Source organism: Hemitrygon akajei, chromosome 4 (assembly GCF_048418815.1).
Source record: "Hemitrygon akajei chromosome 4, sHemAka1.3, whole genome shotgun sequence".
Classification (NCBI taxonomy): domain Eukaryota; kingdom Metazoa; phylum Chordata; class Chondrichthyes; order Myliobatiformes; family Dasyatidae; genus Hemitrygon; species Hemitrygon akajei.
The window spans coordinates 30,219,967-30,238,630 of record NC_133127.1 but is presented as its reverse complement, the minus strand read 5'-3'; positions in this window follow the sequence as shown (position 1 = coordinate 30,238,630).

Below are 18,664 nucleotides of genomic sequence, written 5' to 3'. Positions count from 1 at the left end.
TAATCAGTTCCAGTGCATTGCCGAATATTGAGTTCAATGCCTGCTCTAATTCTTTACATATCAAACGCTAACTGCCTAAGTCCTCTAACCCTGTGGATCGATCATAAATATAAATTAACATCGCATGTCCAGGTCTGTAGTGGATCAGAATGCTTTGTCTGCAGTAGTGTCTAATACTTATATTAACATCATTATAATATTTACAGCATATTATACTTGTATTGATGGACAGTGGAGAGTATCGCAGCCTGGTATAGAAAAACCAACACCCGAGAACAGAAAAGTTTTCAGGAAGTGATGGGTACAGCTCAGTGCATCACAGGCAAAGGCCTTCACACCATTGAGCACAATAACATGGAGTGATGCCACAAGAAAGCAGCATCCATCATCAAGGATCCCACTATCCAGGCCATGCTCTCTACTCACTGTGCCAAGTTCAGGAACTGTTATTGCCCTACAACCATCAGGCTTCTGAGCAGGTGTGGATAACTTCACTCACCGCAACTCTGAGCTGATTCCACAACCTTCAAGGTCTCTACAACTCATGTTCTCAGCATTATTTATTTATTAATTGTTTATTATTTACAAGGTCTGTCTTCCTTTGAACATTGACTGCTTGTTAGTCTTTGTTTACATGTACAGTGGCTAATTTAATAGATATAGAACCATAGAACATTACAGCAAAGAAAACAGGCCCTTTGGCCCTTCTTAGCTAAGCCGAACCATTTTTATGCCTAGCCCCACTGACCTGCACCTGGACCATATCCCTCCATACCCCCCTCATCCACGTACCTGGTCAAGTTTTAAAGTGTTAAAAGTGAGCCTGCATTTACCACTTCATCTGGCAGCTCATTCCACACTCGCATCACTCCTTGTGTGAAGAAGCCCCCACTTAATGTGCCCTTTAAACTATTCTCCCTTCACCCTTAACCCATGTCCTCTGGGTTTTTTTCTCCCCTAACCTCAATGGAAAAAGCCTGCTTGCATTCACTCCATCTATACCCATCATAATTGTATATACCTCCCCTCATTCTTCTGCGCTCCAGGGAATAAAGTCCTAACCTATTCAACCTCTCTCTGTAACTCAGTTTCTCAAGTCCCCGTAACATCCTTGTAAACCTTCTCTGAACTCTTTCAACCTTATTAATATCCTTCCTGTAATTAGGTGACCCAAGCTGCTCAAAATACTCCAAATTTGGCCTCACCAATGTCTTATACAACCTCACCATAACATTCCAACTCCTATACTCAATACTTTGATTTATAAAGGCCAATGTATCAAAAGCTCTCTTTATGACCCTATCTACCTGTGATGCCACTTTTAGGGAATTATGTATCTGTATTCCCAGATCCCTCTGTTCTACTGCACTCCTCAGTGTCCTACCATTTACCTTGTATGTTCTACCTTGGTTTGCCCTTCCAAAGTGCAATACCTCACGCTTGTCTGCATTAAACTCCATCTGCCATTTTTCAGCCCATTTTTCCAGCTGGTCCAAATCCCTCTGCAAGCTTTGAAAACCTTCCTCGCTGTCCACTACACCTCCAATCTTTGTACCATCAGCAAATTTGCTGATCCAGTTTGTTAGTTGGTACCTTAGTTGTCTTCTGCTACTGTAGCCCATCCACTTCAAGGTTCTACACACTCGTGTTGTAACATGCAGTCACCGAGTTACTGTTGCCTTCCTGTCAGCTTGAACTAGTCTGGCCATTCTCCTCTGACTCTCTTATTAACAGGCCTTTTTTGTCGACAGACCTGCTGCTCACAGGACATTTTGTTCTTTGCATCATTCGTTGTTAACTCTAGACACTGTTACACATGAAGATCCCAGGAGGTCAACAGTTTATGAGACACTGAAACCACTCTACCTGGCACCAGCACCATGGTCAAAGTCACTTTGATCACATTTCTTCCCCATTCCGATGTATGGTCTGAGCAACAACTGAACCTCGTGACCATGTCTGCATGCTCTCATGCATTGAGTTGCTGCCACTGTTAGAGCATTTTTTGAGGTTAGCACATATAGCAAATAACTTCAGCAACTGACTTCAGTCACCAGTGTCCAGAGTCGAATATGAACCACGGATTAAATCTAAAATGCAGTTCTGACCGTGAAACACAGTTAATTGGAAGACCAGAGTTATTTGGGTGTCTGTTGTGTGCGTGCGAAGAGAAATGTGTGAGGGCAGTTTCAGGCAGACCTCTTCCTCTGAAACTATCTCTCTCTGTCTCTCTGTCTGTCTCTCCCTCTCTCCCTCTCTCTCTCTCTCCCTCTCTCCCTCTCTCTCTCTCCCTCTCTCTCCCTCCCTCTCCCTCTCTCTCTCTCTCTCTCTCTCCATATCAATCAACCATGTCTCTCCAGTGTCTTTATTCACGTGACAACAGCCACATGATTGGATGGTTAGATATTTGCAATGACAAGCAGGTGTACAGGTGTATGTAAAATAAAATGCGGCCACTGAATGTATATTTGTTTTTTTATTTTCCTTTAAATGTCTGAAGGAAAATGAATCTCGTTAGTATATGGTAACATAAACATACTTAAATAATAAATTTTGCTTTGATGTTGACTATTTTGATTTTGAAAAGCAGTGGCATTGTGCATTTACTAATCTCCATGACCAACCCATCATTAGCTTTCAGATGTTGAATCCACACCCAATGATAAGCACAGTGGGATGTTCTCCACTTTCACTCAGCAGGTAGTTGAGCCTTCTATGGTACATGTTACTCTTTTTATGAACTTAAATTTGACACTGGTCAACAGCAAAATATGATTCTGTCACTAATTTAGCAGCCAAAGCTTACAGACTAATTTGAGCTCTAATTGTATGAAAAAAAGAGCTTGCCTGGTCAGAACTGGTCAGCAAATCCAGTTGTAAGTCACATCCAGGCAAGCTCATTCACCAGGAGAATTCAAATGGCAAACAGGACCAACCTCTGCAGCACTGAGTGCTCTTTAGACTTCCAGTTAAAGCTCATGAATGGTGCACAACAGATAACCAGTAACAGACCAAGCGATCGAGACTGATGCAGGTCCCAGCAGACATAAGAAAACAGATGTTAGACTATTTTATTAAAGAAGGCATTGACTTCCATCTGTTTGAAGCATGCATTCGGTCTAAACTGGTATGGAAGCATGTAACAGCTAATGAAATTGCCTAGACATTCAATTAAATAACAATATATCCTTAGGAATTATTCAAAGCAAAAATGATTTTTTTATAGAATAAGTCACATTAATGAACATTTCAGGGTCATTGATTGTTGCCTCAGGAATTCCACCAGACACTAATAGGAATCATTTACCCTTATTTCAGGTCGTATAGAATGATATTGCCTTATGCATGAATCCTTTTTAGAGCATTGCCAGAGCACTTGGACCAAGTTATCCTGAGAGCACCTGATTATTGGGCATTCTTGAGACAGTCTGATTTTACCAACACAGTGACAGACCAGATCTCTGCAGTGCTTAATTAATTGGGTGCAATCTTGGGCCCAACTTCACAGCACTAACCCCTCATCTTAAACCCAGCACTTCCAGCAACCCTCTGATTCAGAAAAAGGGTGATTATCACTGACATATCTCGAGAAAATTGTTGTTTTGTGGCAACAGTACAGTCCAAGACATAAAAATTAAGTTACAATAAATAAACAAACAGACAAATCAACAGTGCAAAAGAGGAATAGTGAGGTAGTGTTCATGGGTACTTGGACCTTTCGTAAATCTGATGGCTGAGCAGTATTTTATTTTATGTAAAGGTGTGGTGCAAAATAGGTCCTTCTGGGCCACCACCCAGCAACCCACCAATTTAGCCCTCGCCTAATGTAAGGACAATTTATAATGACCAATTATCCTACTAACCAGAGGATTAGTAGGATACCGGAATTGAACTCTGAACTCTGATGCCTCCAGCTGTTTTAGCGCCACGTGAACCACTACACTACTGTGGCACCGTAACAATTTTAGGAAGAAGCTGTTCCTAAAACGTTGAGCATGTGTCTTCAGGTTCCTGTACTTCTCTTCGACAGTTGTAGAATCATAGAGCACTAGAAGCAGGCTCTTCAGCCCATCCAGTCTGTACTGAACTGCTATTCTGCCTCTGGAACAGAAACCTGCACCTGGACCATATCTCTTCATACTCTTCTCGGCTGAAACCGCAACCCACCCCCCACCATCCAGGCCATGCTCTCTTCTCAGTGCTGCAATCAGGAAGGAAGTACAGGAGCCTCAGGACTCAGACCACCTGGATCAGGAACAGTTATTAATGCTCAACCATTAGGCTCTCAAACCAGTGGGGATAACTTCATGAAACTTCACTCACCCCAACATTGAACTATTCCTACAACCTATGGACTCATTTTCAAGAGCTCCTCATCTCATGGTATCCATATTTATTGCTTATTTATGTATTATTTATTACTTTGCTTGCTTTGTTTTTGTTTCTTTGAAATTACTGTGAATGCCCACAAGAAAATGAATCTCAGGGTTGTATTTAGTGACATATATGTACTTTGATAATAAATTTACTTTGAAATTTGAACCTAATGTCAGTGAGACCAAAGAATTAATTGTGGACTTCAGGAAGGGGAAATCTAGAAAACACACACCAGTCCTCATCCAAGGGTCGGTAGCAGGATGGGTGAGCAACTTCAAGTTTCTAGGTGACAACACCTTTGGAGATCTATCCTGTGCCCAATATATTGATGCAATTATGAAGAAAGCACACCAGTGGCTATGTTTTGTTAGGAGTTTGAGGAGATTTGATATGTCACCAAAGACTCTTGCAAATGTCGACAAATGTATCGAGGAGAGCATTCTGACTATTTGCTTCATGGTCTTGTTTTTCTGAAAGCCCATGAAGTCATGATTACTACTTCCCGACTTTGCTCTCAGTTTGCACTATTTTTTTTGTATATTCTTCTGGTATTAAACTGTACTACTGCCACAAAACAATGAATTTCGCAAGATAGGTCAGGAATAATAAACCTGAATCTGATTCTGACAGTGAGAGAACTTTGTATATGTTCCAACTTATGGTCAAAATTGGCTTCTAGACATTTGTTAAGATGCATTATTCAGGGCCAGCCGTTACCTTATTTCACTGATGAACACCAGTGTTTTCTCTGTTAACTCTGACCTGAACAACTGATCTAGTCAACAAATGCACCTCATTCTTTTCAGAGGGTGTCCCTGGGTATATCAGAACTTCAGATACCTGAAAAGTGGGAACTGTTTTGCCACTGGTTTTCAGTTTAACATAGCAGCTAGTACTGACGTGGAAGATCAGAATGGGAGCAAGCTGGTCAAATCTAATGCCTCATCCTCATTAAGTCCATTTTCCTGCTGGCCTGCAATGGCAGAGTTCGAGTGTTTCTAGGGATCATAAGACATAGGAGCAGAATTTAGCCATTCGGCCCATTGAGTCTGCTCTGCCATTCCATCATGGCTGATTTATTATCCCTCGATTCCATTATCCTGCTTTCTCCCTGTAACCTTTGGCACCCTTACTAATCAAAAACCTGTCGTCCTCTGCTTCAAATATATCTACTGACTTGGCCTTCACAGCTGCCTGTAGCACTGAATTCCAGGGATTCACCACCTTCTGGCTAAAGAAATTTCAGTTCATCTCTGTTCTACAGGGATGTCCTATTTTTGAAGCTGTGTTCTAGAGTCCGAGACTTCCTTACTATAGGAAATCTCCTCTCCATGTCTACTCTGTCTAGGCCTTTGAATATTAGTTAAGTTTCAGTGAGATCCACCTTTATTCTCTTACACTCCAGGAGGCCTAGAGTCATCAAAAACCCCTCACCTATAAACCTTTTTATTCCCAGGGATATTGTCATGACCTCCTCTGGACCCTTTCCAATGCCAGCATATCCTTTTTTAGATAAGGCCCAAAACTGCTCACAATGCTCCAAGTTCGCTCTGACCAATGCCTTATAAATCCTCAGCAATACATCCTTGTGTTTATATTCTAGTCCTCTCAAATGAATGCTAATATTGCATTTCAAGGCAGAAGGGACAGAATTGACACTGGTCACAGATCCTGGGAGGTAAGAAGGTGCCAGCTACTTTCCTAGAACCACCAGTTTCTTGAACCAAACTGCAACCCGAAACCTACCTCGGCATTGGAACAGTATGGGCCTTGCACTTCTTGGACTTACCTCTGACTGTAGGTAAGTCTTAGTGCCCGTGATGCTGCTGTAAGCAAGTTTTTCATTGTACCTGTACCCCACCATACTTATGCACATGACAATAGACGTGACATGACTTTCAAGAGCCGGAGAGGTCCTTCGAGCATCCCATCTTCCAAGTGAAGTGTTCGGCCAGAGGCCTATTGAGCCAGACTTAAGAGAAGGCAAGGGATGATATATAAAATTATTATCCCTTGAAATAAAATGAATAGACTGTAAAATCTGTGACAAGAATGAACATTGGAAATGTGAAAATCCTCTAGTCCGTTGTCATCTCTTGAGAAATCACAAAAATTTGCCTTCCATGGACTGTTGAACATTTCCAGATTTTTGGTGCTTATTTCAGATTTCTAACATCCACATCGCTGTGTTATTTACAAAAACACTGCATTTTTGTCACAGATTTATCATAATATTGTCTTAGCTCACTCTGCCAGAAATCATAAAAAGCAAAAGCCATCTTTTCCCCACAGAAAAACATCCCCCTATTTTTTTACTGATACTAATGTAACAACATTAGTCATTTTATGCCAGCCAAGTGTCTGAAGAAGCAGCCAAGCCATTCAATTCAAATAGTTATCTTGTGGCATTTGTTCAAATATGTGTTTGGGTGGCAGTTTGATTCATGCTGGTAATTTTCTGGAAATCCTTTTCAGCCTTGGTGGTTTAAGTTATGAAAATTTTCTGAAGGCTTCAGAAAGAGATGATCAAATGAGATAACGTGACAATAGTGATAAAACCGGATCTGAGCCTCAGCTCAGTTGATAGATTGGCGTAAAACTGATGCAGCTACATCAGTTCACCTGCTTTTCAGGTTAAAAAGAACGAAGCTGAAATTGAAGTTGAAGTGTTGTTCTTCTGGTATGGTCGATGTTATTGTAGATTGAAGCCCATAGGAAATGTCCATCTCAATGCATATGCAATTCAAGTGAGATGAATTAAATAAAGACCCTAAGCCCGTAACACATAGGAGCAGAATTGGTCTATTCGGCTCATCAAGTCTGCTGTGCCATTCCATCATGGCTGATTTATTATCCCTCACAATCCCATTCTCCTGCCTTCTCCCTGTAACCTTTGCTGCCATGACTAATCAAAAACCTATCAACCTCTGCTTTAAATATAGCCAACTACTTGGCCTCCATGATGAATTCCACAGATTCACCATTCTCTAGCAAAAGAAATTCCTCCTCATCTCTGGTCTAAAGGGATGTCCTTCTGTTCTGAGGCTGTGTTTTCTGGTCCTAGACTCACCCACTAAGGGAAACATCCTTTTCACATCCACTCTGTCTGGATCTTTCAATATTTAAATGGTTTCAATGAGAACCACCCCCCACCATTCTTCTAAACTTCATCAAGTACTGAGCCAGAGGCCATCAAATGCTCCTCATAAGTTCATTCCTGCGATCATTCTCATGAACATCCCCTAGACTGTCTCCAATACCAGCATCCTTTCTTAAATAAGGGGCTCAAACCTGTAGACAATACTCCAAGTGTAGTCTGAGCAATGCCTTATAAAGCCTCAGCATTACTTTACTAAAGTATGTACATTTAAAGAAAACATAGCAGGACTTCTCCATTTATACCTATTATTCTATGTTCTATGTTCTACCTCAGATAACTAGGGATGGTCAAAGATTACTTAGCCCTCTCTATCTTTGATCCTGCTCTGTCTTTTGTTTATCATCACTTGTACTACTTCCCAAGTTTGGCTGTTCCAAACATTTCTGGTGCCCTTGAAAGATTATCTTTGAAATACTTATTCAGTATTTCTTATCCAAGAATTTGCTTTCACACAGAGCATCTGTTAATGTATGTAAGAAAAAGCTCCAACTGATTGACCAGTATCCTTTAGAGTTGAAAACCAATGCCTCTTATCCATTCGGTGATACATGGGACTCTGATCGCATCCTCACTCATTTTGCAATTACTTGGGGTTCCAGGCGCATCCAGGCAAGACTTGGAAGGGCAGGAATGATACAAGAGGGCTCCAGGTTTTAATAGCATTTATTTCCAACTGTAAATGTAACTTGCAGGAGTAGTGACAAATCCATGGATAAAATAATCACTTTATATCCGGCACTAGATACTACCTCAAAATATGTAAATGGTCCCGAATACAAGTTATCCACTCCTGTTGCAACATGAGTAGTTCAAAGTTTAAAGAAAGTTTATTATTAATGTATATGACACTATATACTACCCTGAGATTCATATTTTTGCAGGCATTCAAATGTTGAAACTCTGCCATTTACAGCTGCAAAAGGAGATGTGTTGGGCATGGAGCCAGCTACCCCATCCCATAAAAACCCAAAGTTACAGAAATGCCAGGAGAGATGAGCTCTGAAGACCTCATTCCTGAGAGAGGGAAGATCTCTCATCTAGAAGACGTAATTTGATCCCTACCTGGGGACAATTTGGAAGACTGGCCCAGGGCAGAGGACTCTGCTGAGCAGCTGTCGGAAGTCTATGCCCCAGTAGGGTACTCTTGACAGTTGGAGGATCAGCGAGACTTTGAGGTCTGTGTCCCGAGGACACTCAAAGCTGCTGCGCAGGCTGACAGTGTTGTTAAGAGGCCTGTGGTGTGTTGGTATTCATCAACCATGGGATTGAGTTCAAGAGCTGTGAGGTAATGTTACAGCTATATAAGACCTTGGTCAGACCCCACTTGGAGTATTGTTACCTCATTACTGGAAGGATGTGGATACTATAGGAAGAGTGCAGAGGAGGTTGACAAGGATGTTGCCTGGATTAGAGAGCATTCCTTATCAGAATAGGTTGAGTGAACTTGGCCTTTTCTTCTTGGAACAACAGAGGGTGAGAGGTGACCAGATAGAGGTGTGTAAGATGATGAGAGGCATTGATTGTGTGGATGGCCAGAGGCTTTTTCCCAGGGCTGAAATGGCTAATGAGGGAGCAGAGTTTTAAGGTGCTTGGTAGAAGGTACAGAGGGGATATCATGGGTAAGTTTTTCACACAGAGTGGACAGTGTGTGGAATGCACTGCCGGCAGCGGTGGTGGAAGTGGATACAATAGGGGCTTTTAAGAGACTCTTAGATAGGTACATGGGACTTAGAAAAATAGAGGGCTAAGTGGTAGGCTAATTCTAGGCAGTTTCAAGTGCAGGTTACATGGTCAACACAACATTGTGGGCCAAAGGGCCTATAATGTGCTGTAGATTTCTATGGTCTTTGTTCTAAGAAAAGGAATTCAGAGTAGAACAAGGAAATGCAATAGAAACAATGAAAAAGCAGCATGCAAAGACTGATGAACTAGCAGTGTGCTAAAGAAAACAAATGTGTACATCGAAACAGACAGTGGAACATACACCACAGTGGCCTAGTGGTTAATGTGCGATGCTATTACAGCTCAGGGCATCGGAGTTTGGAGTTCTGTTCTGGTGTCATCCCTAAGGAGTCTGTAAGTCCTTCCCATGGAATGCATGGGTTTTCTTCACCTTCCTCCCACAGTACAAAGATGTACTGGGTAGGTTAATTAGTCATTATAAATTGTCCTGTGATTAGGTTTAATTCGGGGTTGTTGGGCAATACTGGGGTGAGTTGTTCAAAGGGCCAGAAGGACCTAATCCACACTGTATCGGTAAATCAATCAATCAATAAATAAATAAACAAACAAATAAACACGTCGTTTTGCACCAAATCAAGTCAGCAAGGATTGTGCTGGACAACCCACAAGTGTGGTCATAAGTCTGGTGCCAACATAGCACAGCCACAGCTCCCGAACCCTAACTAAATGTCTTTAGAATGTGGAGGATGCTGGAACACCTGGACAAAATCCATGTGGTCACGGGGAGAAGGTGCAAACTCTTTGCAGACGGTGCTGGGAATCGAACTCCAATCTTGCTGCCGCTGCTATAATAGCAATACTCTATGGTTAGCTGTGGTGAACTACATATACCTGTCTGGACACGCCCCCTGCTGACTGCTCCTGTGGCTCTTCCCACAGACCCCGGTATAAAGGCGATTGAGGCCTGAGCCCGGCCCTCATTCTCCAGGATGTAGTATGGTGGTCAACTACTGCTTGTTCTTTCTTCCAGTCAATAAAAGCCGATATCTCGTCTTTACGTCTCAGAGAGAGTTATTGATGGTGCATCATTAGCAACAGAACTGAATTCTGTGGTAGCTCACCAGCCAGCTCTTTAACATGACTGACTAGCCATCCACTTGAAAAAACCTTACTCCTCCTCTATGCTACTTTAAAATATTCTCTAAGTTTGTTCTCCTTTATTTCCTTTACCACTTGTTTTCATTAAGCTGTATTTCACATCCAGATATGAATTCATATCCATTTCAGTCATGACCAATTATGAGTCTGCTAATTGATATTTTTTCGAATCCCTTCTTACCTTTGATCTACATTCTATTCTGTTTTTTGAACAAATTTTATTCTTTGTGTAACACATTCCTTTGAACTTTTATGTCCTGTATTATTTCTCTTTTTGCCCACTTTGATTGCTTGCTTCCTCTGTTGGATTTCTCAGTATAGTGGAATGTGTTTTGCAGTCTCCATTTGGGCCAATTGGCCCATCCACTACATTCTTTCCACAGACCATGTCCAAGTCAATGTGCCACAGTGTCTGCCCAATTCTTTCATTTCCTGAGGAAACATTTTTCTAATGTTCCTACAAAGGGACATGGAGCAAAGCTCAGAAATGCTGATCTAACCTTGCATCCTGTGCCATTTTACCTCATAACTCATGTTCACCAATTGACCTACTTGGCATAAAGCGAATCTTGCAAAATCCAAAAGATGCTGCAACTTCAAAGCAAAGTGCCAGTCCCAATGTCCATGAGTGACCACAGCAAGGATTATGGAGTTAGGAGGAATTCCCACCATTTTCATGCCACTAAGGCATTCTCCATCCCTCACATCACTGAAATACATTTGGAAAATCACTAATAGACATTGTATTAGACAGTGGTGGACAGGAGGGCTCTACAATGAACTGCCCAAAGCATCAGCAACACTGGTCTACAGACCATCAAGGACATACATATTAAAAGGTGCCAGAAAAAGGCCAGCAATATCATGAAGGATCTGACCCACTCTATTTATGGACTGTTTCCCCCATTCCCATCATGGAAGAAGCTATGTAGCATCCATACTCATACCACCGGTCACAAAAACAGTTACTTTCCCCAAGCATTCAGGCTGATCAACACCTCCACCCATTAACCCAAGCCACCACCCTCGCCACCATTGCGTACACATCACCTAGCATCACTTTATGTGTATACAGTTAGTCTAAGTATATAACAGTTACTTGTACATTGGGTTTTAATAGGCTTGTTTTTACCTTTGTATTTATTGTGCTTTTTTTTGTTTTTTTTAATTCAAGTCAAGTCAAGTCAAGTCAAGTCAAGTCAAGTCAAGTCACTTTTATTGTCATTTCGACCATAACTGCTGGTACAGTACATAGTAAAAATGAGACAACATTTTTCAGGACCATGGTGTTACCTGACACAGTACAAAAACTAGACTGAACTACGTAAAAAACAACATAAAAAACTACACTAGACTACAGACCTACCCAGGACTGCATAAAGTGCACAAAACAGTGCAGGTATTACAATAAATAATAAACAAGACAATAGGGCAATAAGGTGTCAGTCCAGGCTCTGGGTATTGTGTTCTTTACACTTATTGTGTTTTTATATGCTGCATTGGATCTGGAGTAACAATCATTTCATTCTCTTTTACACTCACGTAACTGAAGAATGTCAATAAACAATCTTGATTCTTGAACCTTTAGAATGTTACAAGCCAGGGCTGTAAGGTCCTATCTAGAGAAGCACTGAAAATGGGTTTACACTAGCATTTCAAGTCTGACAAAACAAAATCTTTAGGAAAACAAGTGAGAATCTAACGTTGTTAGATTAACATACGATCTAAATACACTAGATCTCACATAAACACTACAACTACTCCCTTGCAAGATCAAGAAGACTAAGTACAATTCCAATATTCAGACCATCTGGTTATAGCCCTTACCAGTGGTGATTCAAAGGTAAAAGAAATGCTGGCCTCCCACCTTTCTATCTTCAAGTGCCTGAGAGCATTTAAAAGATCTGGAGGGGAAATAGAGGGATCAGGGAGGGAGAGGTGACCAAGGCATCTGAAAACAGGGATGGAAATTTTAAAATTAAATCACTTTTGTCCAGTGAGTTCCTCCAGCATGTTGTGAGGGTTGAGAGGTTTTAGGATTGATTTCCAGATCTCAGGGCCTTGATTGCTGAAGACACAGCTATAGCTACAGCTACAGACAGAGCAGTAAAATTTGAGAATAAACAAGAAGTCAAAGGTAGCAGAGAACAAGTACCAGGGAGCATTGAGATTCTGGGGGAAAATAAGAGGGTTTAGGCAGGGTGAAGTATCTGAAACCATGGTGAGAATTTTTAAATTATGTCCAATCTAGTTCAAGAAGCTTTCACCTAAGGGGTGAATGGAACTTCATCCATGATGGGATAGGCCACTGAATTTCTAAGACCCCAGTTTTATGAAGCTAGATAAGGGAATCTTAGTGTTGGCATGGATACGTACGTGGATATGTATGTCATTGTCAAAATCACCCCAAGGTTTCAAAGCGTTCCAAAAGTTCAAACAATTGTTAGGGAAGGAAATGGAACTGGAACTAGAGAAAAAGAACTGTTGTTGCAATCAAAGGTGATGGCTTCAACCTGCTCAGAATTTAGAAGGAGTAAGTTTATATCCTTCTGATACTGAACACTAGACACACAAGCAACCTGATAACTCAGTGGGATCTGAAGAGCAATCATTTACATTCATATGGAAATTGAGGTTGGGTTTTTTTTTAAATTAAATCACTTTTGTCCAGTGAGTTCCTCCAGCATGTTGTGAGGGTTGAGAGGCAACTGATGGATGTGGAGAGGCAAAGACAAGGATAAATGAGTTTACTAAGCCTCTGTCTCAAAAGCCAGGGGGTTTTCATGTTACTCACAATGCTAGGTTATCTTCACCTGTGATTAACTTCATAATCATCATTTTGCTTTATATCTGTATAATTACAGTATATTGGTCTTTTTTAAATAAATTCACATTTTTACTTGTTGGAGCTGAACAGATGCAGGAAATTCTATTGGAAATAACTGGCTGATAGTTACTTTATGTACACCTGTCCAAACTTAAATCCTGATCTTGCCTCCTCTCCCTTCTTCTTGAGGATTAAACATTAGAAGGTCAAAATACTAGTGAACTGTTAATGATTACAAGCCTATTATCAAATAATGAAGAAAAAATTCACAATTAGAACCTTACATCACCTCAGGACATCCTATACTATATCACGTATGTTATATCGGCACTATACAGCCAATGAGATCTTATTAAAAATATATTAACAGAGGAAACACACCAGTCAACTTCTGCACATAAGCATCATCAATCACCTGTCCTGGTCCAAGCACATACACAAAATTGCCAAGAAAGCTGGACAGCCCCTCTTCTTCTTCAGGAGGCTAAGGAAATCAGGCATTTCTCCTTTAACTCTCATTTTTTTTAATTGTTGCACCATAGAATGCACCCATCTGAATGCATCAGGGCTTGTTATGGAGCTGCTCTGCCTTCGACCACAAAAAGAGCAGAATCATGGAAACCAGCCATGGACTCTTTCTATGTCTGTTTACTACCCAGTCCAGCAGGCAGAAGATACCAATGACTGGAAGCATGCACCACCAGGCTCAAGGACTGCTTCTACTGTATACAACTCTTTATTGATTTTGGTAAGGTCATTCATTGTAAGTGTATTGACCAGTTCCCTATTATGAAAAGATGCCCTCTTAACCTCGCCGTAACCTTGCACCTAACTGTCTGCCACCAGTGTAACTCTAACAACAACACTTTACTCTGCACTCTGTTATTGTTTACCCTTGTATCAACGCTATGTTCAAGTCCATCAGTAATGTATTATCCATCCTGTAATGTCAAGGAATCTGCTTCAGTAACAACGATGCCTCAGATCGGATGCAGTAACCAGCTATTTCCTCCAACACAATGTCCGGATGTGATGGAAGCAGTTAATATTTGCCTTCAAGTGAATCAGCCATTAGAGGTTATAGTGTCAGAAATTAATTCTTTGCTATAAATCTAGCCCTATGACAAACCTTGAAAAGAAGGCAGACATGATTTAAGGCAGAAAGGCTGCAATCTGACCCTTAAAATTGAGATGGCCATATATTGTGTGGCAGTTGAAAGGTCTTCTTTATATCTCACTCAAGGGCTTAAACAGACCTATAGTAACCCAGATGTTATAATTTTAGCTTCCAATTTCCTGTACATGTGTATGACAGCATGCTCATGGGAACTTAATTCTTTTTAATGGCCAATTGTCGATTTTCTTTTTTTTTTGAGCACTTGGATCAGCCCCAGGCTCATAAAATAACACTTGCAGTACTTATAAAATAGCAAAGGAACAGGAACTGCAAGAAAAAAAGAAACTTCCCCTTTTTTTCCCAATGAAAATCGAAGAGTTTATGACCTGAAAATAAAAGTGACATATTCCAGCAGCGTGGTGCTCAGAAGCCCTGGAGGGACGATAAAGTCAGGTTAATGCTACATTCGAGAGGGAAAGACCATGGCTGTCTCGTGGCAGCTGGACTGAGTGACAGTTGGCCTTGAATTTAAACAAATCAGCATTGTTCCTTGCGCTCTGGAATGCCATCCACATAATAATGGCTCTGTGGAACAAAAGAAGATATTTGACCCACAGCTGCTGACCAATGCATACTGGCTTCTCCCTGCATCCTGCAACCAGTTTCTGGGTTTGATTTAAAGCTTGCTTGGAGACAGGAATTACAACTCCCGCACAGCTGTGTGGCTGTGTTGCCTCACTAGGGGCTTAATTATATTTGTACTCTGATCCCTGTTTCTGTAATGTGGAAATTGTAATGAGCCTTTCACCCTTGCAGTAGCTTGTTTAGCTGTCGCAGTGCAGACCTCTAGGTCTTTATGGTCTCAAGGTGGACATTGTTATCGGTGGGCAGAGTTTTTTGGCAAAGCCAGTTCTAGATTCTAGAAAAATGGAATCCTGACTGAATCCAGCTCTCTCTGTTCGGCTCATTGTGCTTGTGCCAGCTCTATAAAGGACAATTTAATTAGTCCTCTTCCCAAACTGTTTAACAATTTTTCCCTTCCATACATATTTAGAATCATCTCCTGTAACCATTGATCTGCTTTCACCACCCTTTTGAAGTTATTGCAACTCGTTACTAGCTCCCAGTTTAGGAATTGCTTGTTTTGTTTTACAGTCTTGTAGCTTTAAGTGATTCCCACCTGAATAAGTGTGTGTTCTCTGCAAAAAACTAATTACTTGCACTTGTATGAAGTCTTTTATGACTTCAACACATGAAATAACATTGTGATTGCATAACGGTTAAATCATTGGACAAGAAACCAGAGGCCTAGCATTTAGGCCTATTGATCTGCCAATGTGAATTTGACGCATTTAAGTTAGCGAGATTAAATTAATCTAGACCAATAATCATAAAACTACCGAGTTGTTTTTAAAAACCCATGTGGTTCACCACTATCCTTCAGGGGGAAGAAATCTGCCATTCCTACCTTTCCGGGGTTATATGTAGAATCGGAACCAAATTTATTATCACTGACATATTTTGTGATATGTGTTGTTTTGGGGCAGCAGTGTAGCCAGATACATCAAAATCTGAAATATTTTAAAAACTAAATGAATAGTGCAAAAGAGTGAGGTAGTATTCATGGGTTCATGGACTATTCAGAAATCTGTTGGTAGGACTCCAGTCCAGCAATATGATTGACTGCTAACAAGAAATGGTCACCATCAAATTCAGGGACCAATCAGATTGGCCAATAAATGCCAACTTTACTTTGAATGGATAAATTAAGTATTTCTGAAGAGCAGTCATGGTTATACAGCAGCAGATGTATTAATTTTGTGGAGCAAGAAAAGATGATAACTTCTCAAGCCTGATTAGCTCTACTCTGTGATACAAATTATCTCATGGATGCATTATTTTTCTGGGAGTTCCTGTCGTCAATCCCCACCCAGTTGGGTGGGAGACTTCTGTCTGTCCTGGTGATTTTTCAACCTGAGGAATGCCTCCTGTACACTAAAGGAAGTGCTTTTGGCCTCTGCAATGCTGAACCAGAGCTTGAGACTTGCTGTGGTAAGGCTCAGATTTGCCTAAAAATTTGAAAATGAAAGGATATCCTGCTAATTCACCCAGAATCATAGCATGCAGGAGATCAAGGCCACATATCTTTGTTTCTGAATTTAGAATTGATTTTCTTCCCAATTCTGTACTCCTCCTGCTCGTTTCCATCATGACACCACGGGTAACACCACTGTCCTGCAGTACACACTGGTCATATCATCTGAGCTTACTGCAAGACATCACTGATTATTTGCAATTAACTATGAAACTCCTTCTCTAAATATTTCTATCACTTTCCCATGCTTTCCAAAATGCTAATGTCTAAAAGCTTTTGACAAGTATCCTAATGCCATCTTACATTGTTCACTGATGGTTGTAGACTGACAATGCTTCTGTGAAGACTATAAGATAATAAAACGTAGGAACAGAATTAGAACATTAGGCAAATTGAGTCTGCTCCTCCAGTTGATTACGGCTGATTTACCTTACCTTCCAACTTCATTCTCCTGCCTTCTCTTCATAACCATTGATCCCTTACTAATCAAGGACCTATTAACCTCTGCTTTAAATATCCCCAATGATTTGCCCTTCACAACTGTCTGTGGTAATGAATCCCACAGGTTCAACACCTTCTGGCTAAAGAAATGTCTCCTCACCTCTGTTCTAAAGAGATGTCCTTCTATTCTGAAGCTGTGCTCTCTGGTCCTAGGCTCTCCCAATACCCCTTTGGAGGTTTTACCACTTGAAAGGAGTGAGTTGTGATTGCTTCACTTGCTTCAATATGTTTTTCATATGTAAACACTAAACCATGGCCCACCTTCCGGAAACCTTTGGGGGGCTGGAAGGTGAAGACTGCAAAGACTATAACTCAAGATGTTGCTGGAACAAATACGAAGAAACAGGCAACAGTTGTAGAGCACATGTGATTTAATTTTCATATTGTTCCTTAATCATCTTGTAACCTGGGTAAACCAAACTGGTAAAAAGGAATTTGATGAAGGCGCTTAACAAATGCATTTGTGACTGGTTTCTTTCTACGTAGCATGTAAAAGAACAAACTAGGAAAATAGCCGATTTTAACTTAATGTTGTGTGTTAAGAAGAGATACATACATTTATTTATTTATTTAGTTAGTTATTAAGTTATCTATCTATCTATGGGATTCATTCACTTCCCAGAGAAGAAGGATCCTCTGGATAAGAATGATCATAATGTGAAAGGGGTGAAGATTTAGTTTAAGACTAGCCTGATCAGACTCACACAAAACCAATAATGGAGATACAGAAGAATGAGTTTACTGAAAAACTTTTTAAAAATTAGTTTAAAATATATAGTATCATACAAAATTGAAGGAATCCCCCTGGCCTATTTGTCCTTGTTGTCTAAAACAATTGTTGATACTGATCCTGCATTCCAAATTTCTCATCTATAACTCTCTGGTTATGATAATTCAAGCTCTTATCCAGGAACCCCTTAAACAATAATGGTTATTTTGCATGACCACTCCTACAGGCTGTGAGCTCCAGTCTCCCCAGACTTTAGTGTTTGAAAAAGCTTTTCCCCAACTTCCCTCTAAAAAATCACACCAGGTGTAGGCCAGTCAGCCCTTCCAGCTTTCTTGCTGTCCAATAAGATCATGGTTGATTTGATGTTGGCCACAACTTCACTTGGTGTACTTCAATTCCTAAATGCTTAATCCTTTGTTTATTTTTACTTTCAGCCTGTGCTCCTGGTTATTAAACTTCCTTCCTGTTCATTTTACCCAGGATTCTCATAGTTTAATACAACTACAATCTCTCCCCTGTTCCCCTGTTGCAAAGACCCAAAGCCTAACCAATCTTTCCTCCTAATAGAATTATGTATTTTATTGGTGAAAGGCATAATTCATTTGAAACTAGAGGTTAAAGTTATTTAAAGGTAATTATTGTTTGTGAGAGGGAAGAATGGCCTGAAACAGAATTAAAAAATTAGATTAAAAGATTTGGGAGTAGATAAATAGTTAAAGAAAGTTTCTCAAAAAACAAACATTCCATTGAGAAATGAAAAAAAAATCTCTGAAGAACTGATTTTATCAACCTCGGAAGGTTAAGAGAAGCATTAGATTAAAATAACAGGTTATAATGTTGTCAGGAAAAGCTACAGACTGAGAATTTGATGATTATTAGGAAGTAGCAACAGTTGTCCAAAATAAAGAAATTTTAAGGGAGAAGATTATGAGTCAATTAGCAAAAATATATGCAAAAAAATCAGAAAAAATTCAACACCAAGTAGAAAGCAAAAAATAATTATGGGTCCCTCAGAG